The 21,109-nt window shown below is 40.9% G+C and overlaps 1 protein-coding gene across 1 annotated transcript in view; it reads left to right on the plus strand.

Moving 5' to 3' along the window:
* The first annotated feature begins 51 nt into the window (after positions 1–51).
* Positions 52–21,109, plus strand: part of TRPC4 (transient receptor potential cation channel subfamily C member 4) — a 234,396-nt gene continuing 213,338 nt past the window's right edge. The window contains exon 1 of the mRNA XM_004711235.3: positions 52–125. The gene's annotated coding sequence lies outside the window, so the exon portion shown is untranslated. The remainder of the gene's footprint in view (positions 126–21,109) is intronic.

A 21,109-nucleotide genomic window follows, 5' to 3' on the forward strand; every position in this document is an offset into this window, starting at 1 on the left:
TCGTGCGTTCGCCGGGGAACGCTTCCTTCTCCCAACTCCGCAGCGTCCGAGGACCGCCCGGCAGAACCGGCCCCGCCGGGGCCGCGGGCCGCTCGCCCTGCCCTCCGCACATCGCAACTTTCCAGGTACGCGGGGTGTCGCCTGCGAGCGCCAGGGGAGGGCGGCTGCGGGGTGCCTCCTGGCCGGGATCGCGCCCTAAGTTTCGCCCCGGCCTGGGAAGTCGGCTTTCTCCTGGGAGATGGCCGGGCGTCTCCTGGGGGTTAGGAGTTCAAAAGGCTCCCCTGCCTTCAAGTGGCTTTTCTGCCAGGCTCGGGACAGGGCTCCGAGGCGTGTTTTTGGCAATGGCCTGGGGCTGGGCTGGAGTTTGGTGGTGTGTCTCAAGCCGCTCCCCACACCCGGCTCTAACGCGGGGGAGAGGGCGCGGGGTGAACCCCTAGTGTGACTTATATGGTAAACAAAGCAGATGCAGCCCAGCCACGGTGCTGGGTAGCAAGGCTGTTTTTAGCCTTTTTAGCCTTGGGAGGAAATGGAGATCCTGGTGGCCCGGCGCGTGTCTGTCTGTCTGTCAGTCTGTCTCTGAGCCCTGGGTTCTCTGGCCACTAACACTGGGGAATGGGATGGAAAGTCATCAATAGCCTGCCGATCCATTGCACCCTGCGTCATTTTCGCTCGCTGACAAGCAGAAGAAACATTTTGATGCTTGCTCCTTGACCCATACTAGAGATTCCCAGTTCGCCTGACCACTGAGATTCCAATTAAGCCAATGGTCCTGTTTACAGCTCATGTGCACCGCAGGGATTGGCTGCATACGTTTGGGATGTAAATCCAGCCGCCCTGCCCGACCCTGGCCTGCTTGTACTGGGAAGAGTGAAAAAGATTCACTATGTGCATCTGTGATGCTTTATCCTTGTTCGCTTGGAGTCTTCCGGAGCTCAGTTAAATTCCACAGTTACAAAATGCAGCAGGTTGCTTAAGGAGTGCGCACCCAGCCAGAGGAGGAGGAGGAGGAAGAGGCAGAAGCTAGCACATAAAAACAGGCGTACTTATTTTACTGAGCATAAATTAAACAGGCTTGTAAAGTTAAGTTAAACAGGTTTTTTTTCAGGGCTGATCATTTCTGCCAAAGACAAAAACACATGAAAGTTGTTTGAGAAAAATGGTGAACAGATCTTTTTTTTTTCCCCCCCAGTAAAACTCTGAGTTAGTGAGAGTAAGAATGGGTGCGTATGTTAAACCATTGAAACCATTGTGGTGTGTTTTGCAAGTTCAATTTTAACTTCATTTACATTTGTAATACTTCATTTGTAATACTTGTATTGATTCATTTGGGCAGCAGGAGACAACCCCCCGCCCCAAGCCCCTTTAAGGATTTAAGAAGAAAGAGCAATAAGTTAGAAGGATAATCAGTACTTCAGAGATCAGAACACGTTAAAGAGACACTTTAACAATGATGCTTATGAAGTATCAGAATTGTTCATGCAAAGCAGCACTTCAGGGAATGTCAGGTGGGTTTATGAAAGTATTACATGTAAATATCTTAGCTTGATACAGGCTGACCAGCTTAGTGCAGGTAGAAAAAGAGACAGGTTATGTGGGTGCCAGCACTGGAGAGCAGCTGCCTCTCCTGGAGCTCTGAGCCTCACTCAACTCTGCAGAGTGAAGAACCATTAGATGCATTAGGTTGTTAAACATTCCTCCTTGAGTCCAACTCAGCTGGACACAAGGAGGAATGTTTAACAACCTGATGTGACCAGTACAAAAAAGGTACTTAATATTTGTTGAGGGAAAGAATCTAGAATTAAAGAAAAAATGGCAAGATTCGTAATAGAATATGTACTACACTTCTTCATTGCCCCCTGGTAAGAACTCAAAGATCACGAGCGTTCGTCAAAGGACGAAGAACCAAAGCTAGACAGAAGAAATGGGCTTCAAAATAGCCCTGTCAACCATTGGCATTGCTTCTAAATGTATCTCCATTATTTACTTCGTGGCCATTCCCAGAAATATAGATGGCAGATTAGATACCCATGACTTTAAAATTTTAAGAATTTGTGATTCTTACCTGGTTTATTTTTCTGACATTGATTTCCAGAAGGTCAAGCTCAAAATGTTTGGAGAAGTCTATCTGAATTTTAGGACCATTGAATTTATTAAATAGTAAGAGATTGAAAACAAAGTTTCATGCAACATAGGCCTAATCAATTCTGACTTCAGATAAAGAGAAAACACCAGAAGCATTGCCTTTATTGTTTTCTACTTGCACATTTGAGTATATTATTCATCACCACATTTTAAACTTTGTTGCTCATCTTTGCTCCTCAGAATGCTACAGACACCCATAAAACTAAAAAGTTATCTAACTCAGGAAAACTCCAAACTCCAAACCCACTGGCATCAAGTTGATTTAGTCTCATAGAAACCTTTTGGACAAAGTAGAACTGTCCCTTTGAGTTTCCTGGACTCTAACTTTATAAGAGTAGAAAGCCTCATCGTTATCCCACATTGAGACTGGTAGTTTTGAAACGTTGACCATTAGGTTAGCGGCCCAAAGCATAGCATAACCCACTCTAACACTGGGTCTGCTTCAGGAAGCTAGATAAATTTTAAAACAAAACAAAACAAAAAAAGGGCTCTTGTGTTCTATAAGCTATTGCATCATTTACTTCCATCAAAATGTAGAAATAAGGTAAGGCGATCTATCAGTACTTGAATTATTATCATAGAAAAATCATAAAAATGTCTGATCATCTAGTCAAATATCTTATTGAAGATAGAGTTATATTTCTATTGGCATTTGTGCTTCTCAGCCCACCAAATTAAAAATACTCTAAGGAATATATTTTGGGGGAATAGTCTGTCATGTTTTAATACCCACCTATTCAACTGGCATGATAATATTGACAGTTTATGTGAATCTGCCAGCTGAAAACAGAAATAATCTTCTTTTTCTAGTCACATGTACGAAAACAACAGCACCAACAAGATGTGTACACATTGGTGTAACAGTTAGTGTTGGGGAAATAAGTACACCGTGGAGCAATAGATTTTGTGAAGTAAAGAGAAATGTTAAGCACTGGCTAGGATAATAAAACTGCAATGGATATTTTCTTACAAGAATATGACTGCTTTATTAAAAGCCAGGTGAAGACAAAATACAATAAACAGGTAACTTTCCTTTGACTAAGGTCTCCATCACCACCCACTCGGGGAAATCAGACCAAAGTGTATCTTCACTTTCTCAATTGTATTATTTGGCCAGTTGAGATGAGTATCATTCACCACTTTTGCGTCTATGAAAAACTTACTGTGTGGCCTTGGTTCTCATTAAAAATTGATTGAGGATAAAGCGTAAAACACCAGCCTTGTCATTTTCATTAATTTGTGTCCCATCCCATCTCACTTCCTGTTGTAATAAACACTACAACTTGTTTAATTCAACCCGGATCTAATTGCAAATGCACTTCTATGAATTGTGTATTTCCTTTTGTGTTATTTCTAACCTTACTGGATCTATAAGGGGCTTCAGAAAGTTTGTGGACAAATGAAATGGAAAGATAATAGAAATGTCCCTACAGACTTTTAAAGCTCTCTCATCTGTTTATGATTGTTAGGTGGGGTCAAGTGGATTCAAACTCACAATGCAGAGAGGGAAACATTGCCCAGTCACATGCTTTCCTCACCGTGTTTGGAGCCGTTTTTTGCAGCCGTGGTATCAACCCATCTCGTTGGGGGTCTTCCTCCTTGTCACGTACCTGGTCACATACTTAATCAAGCGTGATGTCTTTTCCGGAGCCCGATCCCTCCTGATAACATGTCAGGTGACAAAGTGCCACCATCCTCACTTCTGGGAGCACTCTGGCTGTACTTCTTTCAAGACAGATTTACTCATTTTTCTAACAATCTGTGGCTCAGTATTCTTTGTCAGTATCATAATTCACGTATATCCATTGTAATTTGGTTTTACCTATCCATTGTCCAATTTTCACAGGCATAGGAGGTGATTGAAAATCCTATGGCTGAGTCAGACACACCTTAGACCTCAAAGTGACAGCTTTAGAACATTTGAAAGAGGCCTAGTGCACTACTTTGCCCGATGCACTCCTCCATTAGATTTCGTACCACCAAGAAGACATCTTTACGATGGGAAAGTCATGCCTTTGAGAAAAGCTGCCACTGGGGAGTATGACAATGAGAAATACATGCATTAAAAGTATGTTAACTTTAAAAGCCCGCAGCTTTTTGGAAAATTAAGTAATCTATTTAATAAACTAAACTAAATGGACTTTGGAAATTTTAGCTTCACTTAATTAGGATATGAAAAGCAAATCAGTATCAGGACTTGATCTACTATAACTAAATTGCAGGTGGTATCTTACTAATATCAGCATATGTACTTTTGCCTCCCTTTAAAAAATGTTTACTCTGAAAAACAGCATTCCCATAGAGTTTGGTCTTCTTAAGAGGCAACAGATGACACATCGGTGCAGCTTGACACATAAAATTAGAAATGTTTATTGAAATATTCAGACTATTCCTTAGTGGCTTTATCTAGCAGCGTGTATTCTTTTTGAGAAATATCAAGTACAATCAAGTGACTTAGATATGCATTCTTTATATTCTGCCTGCAGTTGGACTTACATTTTTGAGACATATTAGAAAATATCACCATGAATAATTTCCTTGAACAGGAGCTAAAGCTTGCTTAAGTTGGGGTGTGGGGAGGTGGGGATTGAGGCAAGAGGAGACAAAAGGGAGGGGACATGCTTAGGAGCACTGCACTCACTAGGCACTAAGCTAGGACCTTAAAAAAAAAGTCTTCTCATTGTTAGCTTCATATGCACTTCTACCCCAAAGTTCAAGTATTATCATCACAGTTCCAAGAACCAGAGAAAGATGACTTTTCCAAAGATCACATAACGCCATCACAGAGTCAGCATTTGAATTTGATTCCAAACTTCTCACGTGAATTTTGAGTGGTGAGATCTTGCTGATAGGATTGGATTTTAGACCAACTCCCATCAGTATAAGTATGATGTCAGAAACAGAGATCACGGCTTTACGAGGCTGACTTTTATGGATAGTGAACAGAGAAAGCAGCTTTCCAAAAAGTAGCGCCCTCTCCCGCAAACCCAGTACGCAGTGACTGAGAGAGGACAGACTTCAGTCTTTCAATCCACACATGAAAAGTCAAGTGATTAGACCAGTTGAGTGAGAGTCGATTAATATGGTCCTCTGGCTCCTTATGGATATTATGGTTCTGGCCTTGGTACACCTGTGGTGATGGGCTCGTGGGGAGGGCAGTCTCTGTTATGCTGATGGACAGGAGTGGGGAGGGATTGAGACCTGACCTTGGTGGAGGGTGTGGGATAAAAACACCCTTTGGTTCTTTGGGAGCATCTTCAAGACCTCACCTTAGTGGAGGGTGAGGACCATGCCACAAGCTTTGTTTTCTTGAGGGCATCTTTGATTTAGAGGCTGTGGCATAAGACACCATCATATGTGGGGGTGTATGGAAATGCTGGTCAGCACACAGCACCTGGTCTGGAAAGCCAGACCGCTACTTCCTGACTGAGCTTTGGTAGAATCAAGAAGAACCTGCTAGGACTTTTGGACATTTTAGGCTTTGGACTTGACCCTGAATTTGGGTCACCTCTGCCGTATCCTTGGGATTGGAACTGAAGGGCACCACCATCACATGAGGCATTTCCTCAAAGTTTTTGTGGGATGTGAATTGTAATGAATTTCAGAACGCAAGAACGTGAGGGAATATGGCATCTTGGAAAAGTTGGACATTGGGACAACTTCAATCTCCAACTCCTTGGAAATCAGTTTTTTATTCTCAAACTGGGTGATACCATTCACACAGACGGGGCCGAGCTGGAACAATCCCAGGGGCTGAAAAAGCAGATACCTACACTTTATCCTGGATTATGGACTATAGTTCAAAAGTTTTTAATTGTCAAGGGAGCACTAATTAATTGATTTATTTTTTCTCAAAAGAGGCCGGTAGTCCAAATAAGTTTGGAAGCCCATGGCTAGATAATCATACACTCAATTAAATATCTGAATGAATAAAGATTATTGATTGTTAATAGTGATGCAAACAGTTATTGACATCATGTACTGTACTACTGAAAGGTTGGAGGTTGAAGTTCAGTCAGCAGTGCATCAGAAGAAAGGCCTGGTGATCGAATGCTAGATAATCAGCACTGAAAACTCCATGGATGACAGTTCTTCTCTGACCCACATAGGCTCTCCCTCCTTGAAGTGGCATCAACTGGTCACTGGTAGTGTGGCCTTGCATTTCTAAAACAAAGTTAATGGTCTCTTAAATTAATTAGATTTTTACACTTCTTTACTGTATTAAAAATGTTGATATTTAGCAATGGGCCAAAAACCACCTATCCCAGCATAAAGGTAGAATTGGAAACTCTCTAAGGCAGAGTGGCAGATGAGTGATATATGTTAAACAGGCTGCTTTAAAACTTCTATCTTTTCTTCCCCTTCAATACACGCACAACTAACATGGAAATGATGAAAGGGTCCTTTCCATAGATGCAGTTCACAGTTATCCATTTGTCCTTAATTGCCATTAGATTATAATTTCTAGATGAATGCTGTCATTCAAAACTTTAGAACATCTATAGGCTGTTGATGGCTTTGTTTCTAAAAAGTGGTCATTAAGGCATGCTTATCAATGTTATATAACATGTCTTTTACCTGAAATTGTAATTGTCTATTTTTAAGGTCCCTTGGTATTTAATAAGGAGCCCTGATGGCGCACGGGTTACCCATTGGGTTGCAATCAGCATGGTCAGTAGTTCAAAACCACCAGCAGCTCAGAGGGAGAAAAACTGGGCGTTCTATACCCGTAAACAGTTGCTGGCTTGGAAAAGCACAAGAGGTCAATGTGCATCAGCAGTGATTCCACGGCAGTGAGCTTGGGTATTTAATAAGGAGCCTTGGTGGCAGAGTGGTTGAGCGTCTGCCAATGGCTAATGGCAAGTTTGGTGGTTGAACTCCCTGGCCACACCGTGGGAGAATGATGGAGCAATCTGCTTCTGTAAAGATTACAGTCTGAGAAACCCTCGGGGGCAGTTCTGCTCTGCCCTTTAGGGTCACATTGAGTTGGAATATAATCTACAGCAACAAATTTGTTTTTGTTTTAGATATTGTATGTGTGTGTTTACTGAGAAACGTTCCCATTTTACATTCCAAGAGACATCTATTACTCAGTGGCACATGTTAACACATTTGGCATGCTAAATTTTTAAAATTGTGATTGCATATGACCCATGGGGAATATGTCTCCAAACCTGTTGATGTTTAAGTTCAAGGAATAGTTTATTTAAGTGTTTGTGTGATAGTGCCGCAGAGATTAGCACTAAACCTGATATCCTTTTAATAGATGTAGGTTGAATATTAGTGAATCAATAGTTAATGAATGAATAAATGAATGGCACATGGGTACACGATGCATCATTTTATTTTCTAACAAAGAACCCAGCACCCTCACTAGAATGAACTTTGACCATGTTTGCTTCCTGTTAAACATTTCCCAAGCCTTACAACCTTCTCATTACTCACTACCATTGAGTTGACTCACAGAGATCTTATAGAACAGAGTGCAACTGCCCCTATGGGTTTCATAGGTTATAAATAATTACAAGGGGGGTTAGCCTCATCTTTCTCCCTTGGAGCCACTGATGGGTTCGAACTGCTGATCTTTCATGTAGCAACGTAGCCAGTAACTCACTAACCCACCAGGACGATTGTCAATATTGATGCCTCCTTGAAAGTTTTCCTTTTGCCTCTAGCAGTCCCAACTATAAATACTGAGCAGTAAAGCTTTTGTTACATTATTCCTTGCAAATTTATAAAGGTCTTTGCCCCAATTAGACAGTAAAGGCTTCCAAGAACCTCAGAGAAAAATTAAAATGTGAGAATTTGTACCTGATTTAAATTATTGTAAATATTAAAGAAAAATATGTGCACATGGTAAAAATCTTAATCAGAAGACATCAGTTTTCTCCTATTTAGTTACTTGAATCTTGTAAAGTGGTGTTCATTCTGGTAGAAATTTAGTATCATCTGGAAATCTTCATAAAAACACCAACTGCATTCCATATTAATTAAATCAAATGATATGTGTACACACACGGGTGCACACATACATAAACAAAAAAACCCCTCACTGCCATCAAGTTCATAAGGACTCATAGAGTGCTGTACAACAGGGGAGAACTCCCCTGTGAGTAGCTGAGACTTTTAACTCTTGAAGAGAGTAGAAAGCCCAGTCTTTTCTGCTGAGGAGAAGCTGACGGTTTTGAACTGCTGACCTTTCAGATTGCAAACCAGTTTGTATTCACTGCAACACCAGAGCTCCATATATATATATGTATTATTTATATGTTGCTTTTGTTAGATGCCATTGAGTTGACTCTCGCCCACAGTAACATTATGCGCAACAGAAGGAAAGCATGCTGGTCCCGCGTTATCCTCACAATTGTTCCTACCCCTGAACTCATTGATGCAGCCACTGTGTCAATCTCATTGAAGGCCCTCCTCTTTTTTTGCTGCCCTTCCACTTTACCAGACATAATGTACTCCTCCAGGGACTAGTCTCTCCTGACAAAATGTCCAGCAAGATGAAGACTTGCCATCCTTGTCTCTAAGGAGCACTCCTTCCAGTACAGATAGGTTTATCCTTCTAGCAGTCCATGGTACTTTCAGTATTCTTCTCCAGTGCCACTGTTCAAGTACATCTATTCTTCTATGGTCTTCCTTATTCAATGTCCAATTTTCACATGCATATGATGCAATGCAGAAGGCCATGGCTTGGGTCAGGCACACTTTATCCCTCAAAGTAATATCCTGGCTTTTCAACACTAAAGAGTTCTGTGTTAGTCTAGGTAAACTAGTGAAACAAATTCATAGACACTGATATATGTATAAGAAATAGCTTTATATAAAGAGTAATTGTACAATAAGAAAACATCCCAGCCTAGTCCAGATCAAGTCCATACATCCTATATTAGTCCATATGTCTGATACCAATCTACAGAGGCCTTTTCAGACTCATGAAACACATGCAATGATGTCGAATGCGGGAAGATCACAGGCCAGTGGGTGGGAAGTCTTTTGGATCTAGTGGCATTGTAAGCATCTCAGCGCTGGCAGGGGTCTCCATGTGGCTCCTTCAGCTCCGGGGCTCTAGCATAGCTTCATGTGTCTTGTCTGCAGGAATGATTCCCAGGAAGTCAGCCTGTGTCCTGCCTCCAGTGAGCTATTTTTTCCTTAGAGCCTCCAAATTAGGTCATCAAGCTGTGACCTGATTGACAGGCCAAACTCCAGCCCTTCACTCTTAAGTCTCAAATTGGCAACAGATTATGTAACTACCACAATATCTTGTGCAGTAGATTTACCTAAAACACTACATCTTCTGATCTCTTGACTGCTGCTTCCATGAACATTAATTGTGGATCCAAGACAAAATCCTTGACAACTTCAACCTTTTCTCCATTTATCAGGATGTTACCTCTTGGTTCAGTTGTGAGGATTGTGTTATTCCTGACATTGAGTTGGGATCCATACTGAAGGCTACAGTCCTTGATCTTGATCACCAAGTGTTTCAAGTCCTCCTTAATTTCAGCCAGAAAGGTTGTGTCATCTGTACTTCACAGGCTGTTAATAAGCCTTCCTCCAATTCTGATACCACCCTCTTTTCATATAATCCAACTTCTCCGGTGATTTTCTCAGCATATAGATTGAACAAGTATGGTTAGGGAATACAACCCAGACATACACCTTTCCTGATTTTAAACCATGTGGTATTCCCTTGTTGTGTTCACACAACTGCTTCTTGATCCATGCACAAGTTCCGAATGAGCACCATGAAGTGTTCTGGAATTCCTGTTCTCCTCAAGATTCTCCACAGTTTATGATATTCCATGCAGCTGAATGCCTTTGCATAGTCAATGAAACACAAGTAAATATCTTCCTAGAATTGTGTACTGTGAGTCAAGATCCATTTGACATCAGCAATGATGTCCCTTGTTCTATGACCTCTTCTGAATTGGCTTGAACTTCTGGAAGCTCCTTGTTAAGGTGCGCTACAACTGTTGTTGGATGATATTACACAATGTTTTACACATGTGAGAAATCATTGATATCTTTTTGTAGTTTGAGCCTTCTGTTGGGTCACTTTTCTTTGGAATGGGCACAAATATGGATCTCCTTCAGTCAGTTGGCCAGGTAGCTGTCTTCCGAATTCCCTGGTGAGTGCGAGTGAATGCTTCCAGTGCTTCTTCAGCTTTCTGAAACACTTCCCTGGGTATTCCATAAATTCCTGGAGCCTGTATATTCAGTGCAGTTTTAACATCTTCTTTCAGCACCATTGTAATTGCAATCCAAATCTTTAAGTGTATAAAAAATTGTGGAAAAATCCCATTATCTTTTAAATTTATTATTTACATATACTTTATAAACACTCTCATAATTGTACCCACAAAGACACAAGGATAACTAAAAAAGAATTTAGAATCACATAAATTTATTAAAACAAATGATCACAATATGAAGCTATTATTTCTTTACATATCGAATATCTAGGTCTATATAATTCTTTAAAACAATTTAAAAAAATTTTTTTGCCTGTACAATTCTGAAGGCAGTGTTTCGATCTTTCTAATCTTTCCCTAGGAACCCTGGTGACATTGATGAAACATCGAGCTCCTAATTTCAGGCTCCACAGTTAGAACCCACCATCTGCTCTGTAGATAAAGATGAGAATGTTTGCTTCTGTAAACTGTCAATATTATATCCATGAAAACCCAAAGGGTCAGTTCTACTCTGCCCTGTAGGTTTGTCTTGAAGCAGCATTGACTCCATGGCCGTGGGTTTGGTTTTGGGTTTCAGTCTTTCCTCCGAAGATTCGTGACCAGCCTGCAACGTGCCAAGGCTACAACCTTGGTTGCTCAGAGTGAGAAGGAGTGAAGCACCAACTAGTGAAGGTCAAAGACGAGAGCTAGACAGGATCAAAAATGTGACGGTTAATTAATAAGATATTGTGGTTGATTTCACTTTTCTTTAAAAACAAACAAAAAGCCAAATCCCTCCAGATTCCTTAACCCTCTGACCTAAATAGTGGTTTCAGGAGAGAAAGACAGAGGAGAGAGAGAGAGAGAGAGAGAGAGAAGTAAAATTGAAATGGACTTGGAGTCTTTAGTGACAAGTTCATCCTCACAACAAAAATCCTCACAACTGGATCAATAAGCAACATCATGATAAATGGAGAAAAGAGGGAAGTTGAAAAGGATTTCATTTTACTTGGATCCAATCAACACCCGTGGAAGCTGCAGCCAAGAAATCAAATGACATATGGCATTAGGCAAATCTGCTTCAAAAAATGTCTTTAAAGTGTTAAAAAGCAAAGATGTCACTTTGAAAACTGAGGAGTGTCTGGCCTGTTATATTTCAATTGCCTTATACACACGTGACACTGGACCAAAGAAGTAGGAAAGCCCAAAGAAGGCTTGATGACTTTGAATTATGGGGTTGATAAAATGTATTAAATATACCATGAACTAGCTGAGTAATGAACAAATTAATGTTGGAAGCAGTACAGCCACTATTTTCTTTGGAAGTGAGGATGGAGAAACGTTGTCTCATGTGCTTTGGACATATCATTAGGAGTGATCAGTCCCTGGAGACAGACATCAGGTCTCTCAAAGTAAAGGGTCATTGAAAACGAGGAAGAACTTTGATATAGATTGATCTGCGGTTGCAACCGTGGGCTCAAACATGGGAAGTGTTAAGAAGATTGCACACAGTTCGTGTTTCTTTTTTTGGTACATAGTATCGCTCTGAGTGGGAATGAAGTTGAGGACACCTGGCAACAACAACAACTACAACAACAACCCAGACACCTGTAGTATAAATACATCACACACACACATTATGCTTTATTTAGGATTTATCAACGTGTGTGACACCGAGACAGAGAAAACAAAGCACTTGCCTTCCCTTTTAACAGTTCCAGCAAAGGATCTTTTTAAAGCATCTCATTATCATATTCCAATATCTGATATTACTTATGCTTTTCAAAAAAATCTATTGAGTAATAATTAACGTTTCATACAATTTAATAGTTCAGTCTTATCAAGAACGGTTGTGAAATCATGTCGACTTTGGAACATATCTTACTTGTTTTACCCACTGATATTGACTTCCCATTTCTCTCACCTTTCCCTTCTGTGCCCCCAGACCATCATCCATTCAGCACCGTCTTTATAATTCCACTCATCCAGATCGTCTTATACAGATAAACATATAAACAAGGGCAAACAAGAACCCAGCAACACTGACCATATAGAACATGTAAAGACCTCAATATCAGAGAAAACAGAGAATATTTTAAAAAATTAGAATAAATTCACATTGGGTCCAGAGGGAGATAAAATTACAAGGTGTTACATTCCAGCCTAAGTACAGCTGCTAAAATCCACTTTGCAATGCTTTTTGTCTGATACCTTCCTAACCGATGTGCTTTGGAGATTCATTGAGGGCTCAACTCACATAGGGACCCTGCAAATAGATTATGGGCTAACACTATTATCCATAGCTTCCCTCAAACCAGGTGTTTAGAATGTAAGCACTCATCCCATTCCCCCTTCCAGATTTAGATCTTATTATTTGCAATCCTTGGATCACACAGGCTGATGTGCTTCTTCCTGGTGGACTTAGCTGACTCCTCACTTAAATGCATGCTTGTTTTGAGACAAGCCTTTAACAACCTAGACACTATTTTTTTTTTATGATGGTTGTGCACCTTCTGATTTGTTCATCACACTTTGCTAGGGCACTTGTGTCTTTGGGGATTTCCTCATGGGGCGAGTACCAGGGAAAGTCATGCCGTAAGAGCTATCTGTCCTTATATTAGGGCTATGATCACTTGAGAGCTCAAAATCCGTTGCTATCATTATTGTTTCTCTAAGTCCCTGATTCCCTTTTGGAGGCACCATTGTTATTTACTGTCGTCATAGATCTTCCCCATGGGGCTTAAAGGAACACTATTGATAGGAACATTATTTTACTGAACTGTTGAGCAAAGGATTTTATATGTGTGTAGGACTTCTCATCATATTCTAATACATGACTTGTTATACATGTTCAAAAGGTTGGTGAGTCATCATACATGCCATAAAGGTTATAGAGATGACAAAACCGTCAGAAGTAAGATTTACGAGGTGGTACCATGCCAAGTAGACTAACACATGTCACATAAAGGCAGGGGCAGCACGCAAACAGCAAATACACATTGGTCCTGGGTTGCCATTCATGGAGCAGCTTCAGAACAATCAGTTCGAACCCACTCAAAGGCCAATGACCACCAATTCCTTAACCTTGTGATAGAGATTATCTGCTTCTTCCACTAGACAGTGGTCCTCAACCTTCCCAATTCCGCGACCCTTTCATACAGTTCCTCATGTGGTGGTGACCCTCAACCATAACATTATTTTTGTTGTTACTTCCTAACTGTCATTTTGCTGCTGGTGTGAATCGGGTGACCCCTGTGAAAGGGTCGTTCGACCCCCAAAGGGGCTGTGATGCACAGATGAGAACCGCTGTACTGGGGTGTTTCAGCTTAAAGTTCAAAGGAGTATCTTCACTTCTTGGCTACGTTACAAGTGGATGTTTCAGTTCGGGTCCTTTTGGTGTGGCCCATGAAGCGTACTGTGTACTCAGACAGTCGAATGTCTGAGTTGTCTATAGCATGTTCCTGGGTCACCTGGGGTTGGTTTGGAACTCCATCGAAAGGGCTCAGTTAGGAACATAATAACAGGTGCAGTTTCCCCTGGGGGGGGTCTCTTCAAGCATTTTCCCCAGTGGCTAGGTGCCCCACTTGGCCCACCAACCATCAGATGGGCAATTGCCTTCTCCAGTACAGACATGAGCCTTCCTCCTCTTGATCCAATCTCCCCGTAAAGTTCACAGATCCTCGGGTAGGATTGTCTGGTAATTTGGAGTCACAGTGGAACACTGCTCTATGGCAGGAATTGGTGGGTCTACATGGGAAACTGGCCTCATCTATAGTGAGGCCACCTCTCTTGATGGGGATTTTAATGTGTTCTCAGGACAGAGTAATACATAGATTATGGGAGCCAGGTAGGCACACCGCCTTGTTGCTTGGGGGACCAGATTAGAAGAATGCATGGCCTTTGAGCTGGAGCCTGTGTTTTGACCCTTATACGAGTGGACTCAGACAGTATGTGTCCTTTTGTGATTGACTAACTTCACTCAGCAGAATGGTTTCCAGGTCGCACCAGGCCAGGAGGTGGTTAGAGGTTTCCTCGCCACTTCATTCTTCAGTCGCTGGGCATTTGGATGGTTTCCACCTTTTTGCCGTTGTGAATGTGCTGCTATGACTGTGGGAGAGGCTCGGCTGTTTGGGTTCTTTCTCTTATGTCTTTGGGGTACATGCCCAGCAGGGGTATCTCTGGATCCTGTCGTATTTCTAGTCCCAGTTGTTTCAGGAAGCCAACTTTCACTTCCCCCAATGGTTGTACTTGTTTCCAACCCCACCAGCAGTAGATGAGATCCAATCTCTCCACGGCCTCGCCAGCATTTGTTGTTCTCTGTTTTGTTTTGTTTTCATTGTATTGCGCTATCGTGGTGGGTGTAAGGGGATATCTCATCATTGTTTTGATTTGCATCTCCCACATGGTTAGTGATTGTGAGCATTTTCTCATGTGTTTGTTAGTTATTCGTGTTTCTTTTCGGGTGAATTCTGTTTATGTCCTTTGCCCAACTATTAATTGGATTATTTGTTTGCTTCTTGTTGAGATATTGGAGAATTCTATATATCTTAGTGAGGAGTCTCTGTTGTGTTGTTGATAAAAATTTTTGTTTTGTTTTCCACTGTGTGGTTTCCCATTTCCCTATTTGTTCTTCTTCTTCTTTTAAATACTTTTACTGGGGCTCTTACATCTCATCACAATCCATACATTCATCCAGTGTGTCAAGCACATTTGCACCTATGCTGCCATCATCAAAATCTTTTGATGTGTGTATTATCTTAACGAGTGTTCTCTATTGTACTTCTCTGGGATCTAAGATCCATTGTAATGACTACATAGAACTTACAGAAAAAATTCACGGTTAGAGGGCTTATTAAGGAGGTTAACAAGTTGTAATGCAGTGAGAAATGCTCAGGGTTGAGTTGTTTCTCAGGTCATGTTAGAAAGTTTTGTCCAGTCTGCTAATAAATATCCAAAGGGCATACAAGTCTCCTAAAAGCCACGTGCCTAGAGGCACCCCTCTCTGGTAAGCCTCACCCCAAAAGCTTTCAGCTCTATTGCATTGGGTCAACCAGTCCAGTTTCCCCGATTAGGCGCACCACTCTGCACACACAAACTTCACTTGCTCTTTGAGTTAGGAAGTCCATCCTTCTGTTCCATGCTCTGGCTCCTGGTTCTGCTGCAGCTCCTCTGAGGATATAGCTGTCTTTTGGGTCCAGGAGGTCCACTGTATAGGAAACGCAGGTCCAGAGGATGGCCTCCACTCCTAGCTCTTACAGGTAAGGAGAGCTCCCCTCCTGCTCCTGCAAGGACTCATCATGTCCAGTGTAGTATGGCGCTCCAGGGAAGCCTGTGCCCAGTTACTCACAGGTGACTCTCTCCGTATCTTCCCCCACCTTCCTGACCTATGCAGCGAAAGGTGGTTTGGTGAGAGTTAAAAGACGTTGACTAAAAGAGCCCCATTAAAGAACTCACTGCCCCTTCCGCCTGCATAAGTGTCTTATTTTGATAAGTCCCTGTCATCTATTTTGTCTTCCATTGTGTGTGTTTCCTGTGCTAATACGATTTTTATTGCCTCTTGACCTTCTCTCATGAGAATTACAAACTCATTTAAAAAACAACACAAATAATAGTAACATGAATTTACTCTATACTTGTCATGTTAAAAAATCATCCTCTGTCCCATAAACGGTTTCCTATGAGTTAGACTTAACATGTCCAACTTCTGTATTACATTTGAACAATCTTACTGACATTATTTAAAAATGTTTCCTTTTATATATGGATATTGCTAAATTACAGTAGGAATTCCAGGTATTTGTAGAAACATACTATTATATTTAAATTCCATTTTCCCCCAATTTTTGAAGCCGCTTAAATTGTAGGAAGTACTTTGTATTAAAAGTCTTGACTCTATTGGCTCTAGTGATTCATTCATAGACTTCCAAACTTATTTGGCTTACCACCCCATTTTCATTTTTATAATTATTCAGTGCCCCCCCAACAATTAAAATATTTTGTATTATATATAACCCATAATCCTCCATAAAGTGTAGGAATCTACTTTGACAGCACCCCCTGGATCATTCCAATAACCCTAGGGAGCTGTATTGCTCACACTGTGGGACACTGATACCTGCTATCAACTATGCTTTGTTGGAACCAAGAAAGTAAATCTCAGAGAAGAAGCCAATGTATAGAGGCTATACAGATGCTAAAGAACCGATAGTTCTCACTAATCTAATCCCCTTTCTTTAGGATATAGAAAATAGTGTCTCTACAGCTTCTTGGGATGTAGAGCCCTTTTTAAATCACCTAAGAGTCTCTATGTCCAATATTAGTGTTCCCTATTGGGCTCCTCTATTTTCAGCGGAGAACGTATTGAGATCCATATGGATGCCTAGAAATGGATGCTCCTCCTCATGGTTCTAAATCTTGGAGATTCAAAGGGATTGGGCTCCCTACATTAATGTTTAACACATTTGGGGTCCATGCGTTTCTAGGATAAGCCACTGTCTTGGTATTTGAGAGTCTTCATATAAAACATCCAGGTTGTCTTTGAGAATTTTTAAAATTAAAGAACAAGCTTAAAGCCATCCCCCTCTGAATGTACTGTAGAAAAATTAAAATGTTGGCAGAGGGATAGAATTATTTGCTTATCCAGTTCATTTTAACCCCACAGCTTAACATTTTGATTTGTAATGTAGCAAGCTACTTGGAGAGCCGAACTGCATATTTTCATTTAGCTCTCCAGCACATTCTTGGAACAAAGTGAACTAGCAAATGATTTTACTGTTTCATGAATAAAAGAAGCTGTAATGAAAAAAAGCACATATATAATAGCATGTAGGATAAGTGCATATTTTCATCATATGAAATATCAATAATTGTTACTTGAAGAATAAGTACTGCTTCATATTCTTTTATATATGACACTGGATTACTAAAACCAGGTCTTAAAGCATCCTAGCTAATAATTTAAATAATGTCTTGCTAATTATATATTGCTGCAATTAAAATATCAGATGCAATTAAATACTGGAAAAAATTCTTTTATATTAAGAGTTATTGGTAATAATTATTAGCACCTAAAAGGCAGAAGATCTGATTAATGTTGTCTTGTTTTAATTTCTGATTTAAAAAAAAAAGAAAACATCTACTAACTAAAAATGGAGGCAAGAAAAGCCTGCTTGAGAAAAATCAATTGAGAGTCTGAAATTATTCATTATTCAGTAGCCTATATGCATATATTTGAAGCCTACAATCTTGATTGTTAGGCTGGGTATTCTGGAGAGGAAAAAACATTGACAGACTTCTCTCTCTGTATATATATATATATATATGCAAATTCTTTCATCAAGTTATTCTATCTGTGTGCTGAGCAAATAATCCAAAATTATATGAAGAAGAATATAATATCAGGGTTGAGCAAGGCTGATTAGCCACCTGTGATATGCAGCTGACACCCTTTCCCTTGGTGAAAGCATAGAGGAAGTGCTTGCTGATAAAGATCAAAGACCGTTGCCATCAGTGTGGACTGCAGCTCAATGTGCAAACAAAAACAACAACAAAAATGAACCAAAACAGAGAGACTGACATCATCATGCCTGAGCAAGTAGATGATCGCATGATTAATAGAGCAATGATTGAAGTTTCCAAGCAACTGATGCTCAGGGAAGCAGTCTTCAAACAAAGAAAAAAGATATCTGCCCCACCAGCTCTCTGAAGTGTTCAAGAGCCAAGACGTCCCTGAGGACTCAAGGGACCCGTGTTTGCCTGACCCATGCGGCAGCGATGGTCTTTTCATCACCCCCAAGGCATGTGAAAACTCAATAGAGAGCAAGGAGGACCACAGACCAACTGATGCCTGTGGATGATGATTGCAATGGCCATGCACTGTACAGACAAAATAATCTCGGAGGAAGTTCAGCTAGAATATGACTTAACAGTGAAGATGGCTAGATTTCATCTCACATAGTTCGCCTGTGTTACCAGGAGAGACCAATCCGTGGAACAGGACGTCATCATGGCAGTTAGATGATTTTATGTCAACTAGACATCCCTGACTCCGGCTGGAATCCAGTCTGTCAATCAAGTCACAGCCTGATGGCACCTCCTTGATATCTTAGAACTTTTGGTAGAGCAGTGTGTGACACGAGAGACCCTCTCTCTCTGTCCCTTTACCTTTCTACTGCTGGGGACTCTGCCCCGGACTCTGCGAGCTGCGGGTGCCCTGCCACATTTCCACCCACCTGGAATCCCCACGACTGAGAACTCTCCGGCCTGTGATCCCCTTGCACTCTGTTTTTGCACGTGGCTGCAAGGAATTTAGAGACTAGTATTGGACGGACAGACTTGGTTTGAACTGGACCATGATGCTTTCTTGATATCTAAATACTTCTTTATATAAAGTTCTTATACATAGATGTTACTGGATATGTTTTTCTAGACAACCTATCTTACAGAACCATGCTGGGTAGAGGGCCAGCCACAAAGAGGAAGATATCATTAATGAGATGCCTTGACGCCAGGGCTGTAACAATGGGCTCAAACAACAATTGTGAAGATGGCGCAGGACTGGTTGTACATAGCTATGCTCACTATGAATCAGAACTGATTTGTTGGCATCTAACAACTACAACAGCAACATACCATTCTAATTTTGAGAATGTGATATAAATGCAATGATATAATATGTGACATTTTTCACTTAGTGTAATGACCTTGATATCCATCCAGGTTGTTGTGTATATTAGAAACCAATTCCTTTTTCCTGCTAAGTAGTGTTCTGTGTTTACTTAATCATTTGTTGAAGGGCATTTGTATTGCCATCAGATTTTTTTCAATTACGAGTAAGATTTCTATAAACATTTTCTATGTTTTTAATATGATCGTATGTCTTCATTTCTCTGGGGAAAATTTCCAGTTATGTAACTATTGTGTCATATATTATTTAGTTTTGTTTTTTAAAGTAGCTGCCAAACTTGCTCTGGAGCATATATTCATCATCCAGTTTCCATGCATCCTTACAAGTATTTGTAGTTATTAATAATAGTAGTTGTTAGTATTTTTTCATCTTAGTCATTTGCTAGCAGTGTAGCCATATCATGTTGTGGTCTTAATTTGCCTTGAACCTAATGACTGATGGTGTTGAACATCTTTTCATGCGATTATTTGCCATCTGTATCTTCTCTCGGTTCAACTATGGAGTTATGAGAGTTCTTTATATAACCTAGAGTGTAATAATATGTCAGGTAGGTGCTTTGCAATATTATCTCCATGCTAATAGTAAAGCCACAAAATCCTGCAAGGAAGAGCATTTACTGAGCAAATGGTTTTCAGTGTGATGAAATACAGCACGTGCCTATAGTTTATTTCATACCACCTTTATTTGTGTTTTTTAAAAGAGAGAAAAAAAGGAACCCTAAGAAACAAGAAATTCGCCCAAATTCTCACAGCAAAGGAAAGACTTGTCTTCATCACGCTGATAGTTATAGTGTTCTGCCAAGTTGACAGGATTAACCATCCTCCTTACTTCTATTTAGTTCCCAGAGGCCATTCTTATTCTACTGAGATGGAGGCGTGGCACCATATAAAACACGTTTTCTTGACTCTTCTTAGTAGTAAATTGACTTGTTAGGGTCCTCTGCAGTTCATCTTCATTCTACACAATTACACAATCATGCGGTGTGGGTGTTCAGTGCCCCCAAGTCGGTTCCTCCTCATAGTGACTGTGTGCAACAATATAAAACTTCCCCGTCCTCTGCCTGCCTTCCTCCCACGTGTTCTTATGCTTCAGCTACGGTGTCAGTTCCTCTTGTTGGTGTGTTGTTTACTGTCCTTCTTCCCTCCCGGGCATGGCATCCTTCTCCACGGACTGGTTTTTCCTGACATGTCCAAAATATGTGAGACTAAATCTTGCCATGCTTGCCACTCAGGAGCATTCTGGGTGTACGTCTTCAAGACAGATCTGTTTGCTCTTTTGGCTGTCCGTGGTGCTTTCAGTATTCTTCACCAGCACTATAATTCATATGCGTCAATTCTTTTTGTCTTCCCTATTCGGTGTCCAACTTTCACTTGCATATGGAGTGATTGAAAACACCCTGGCTTAGGTCAGGATCACCACCTTAATCCTCAAAGCCACATCTTTGCTTCTCATCCCGAGGTCTTGTGCAGCAGATTCACCAAACACAGTGTCATTCTAGCTCTTGTTTATGGATCCAAGCAAGATAAAATCCTTGACAGCTTCAATCTTTTCTCCATTTATCATGTTTCACTTCTTGGTCCAGTTGTGAGGATTTTGGACTTCTTTACACTGAGTTGTAATATATACTGGAGGCTGTAATCCTTGATCTCCATCCGCAAGTGTTTCAAGTCGTCTGTACACCGCAGGTTGTTAATAAGTCTTCCTCCAATTTTGATGCCATACCCTTCTTCATCTAATCCAGCTTCTCTGGTGATTCGCTCAACATACAGATTGAATAAGTATGCAACCCTCATGCACACCTTTCCTAATTCTAAACCATGGAGTATTCACTTGTTCTGTTTGCACAACTGCCTCTTGCTTCATGAACAAGTTCTGAAGGAGCACAATGAAGCGCTCTGGAATTTCCATTCTTTTCAAGGTTACCTATAGATTTTTTTTTTATGAACCACACAGTCAAATGCCTTGGCATCATATAAAAAACCACAAGTAGACAAATGTCTGGTACTCTCTGCTTTGAGCCAAGTTCCCTCTGACATCAGCAATGAAGATCCTTGCTGCATGTCTTCTTCGGAATTCAGCCTGAACCTCGGGCAGCTCCCTGTCA

Source organism: Echinops telfairi, unplaced genomic scaffold, assembly GCF_000313985.2.
Source record: "Echinops telfairi isolate 266 unplaced genomic scaffold, ASM31398v2 ScPeMD7_11;HRSCAF=52, whole genome shotgun sequence".
Classification (NCBI taxonomy): domain Eukaryota; kingdom Metazoa; phylum Chordata; class Mammalia; order Afrosoricida; family Tenrecidae; genus Echinops; species Echinops telfairi.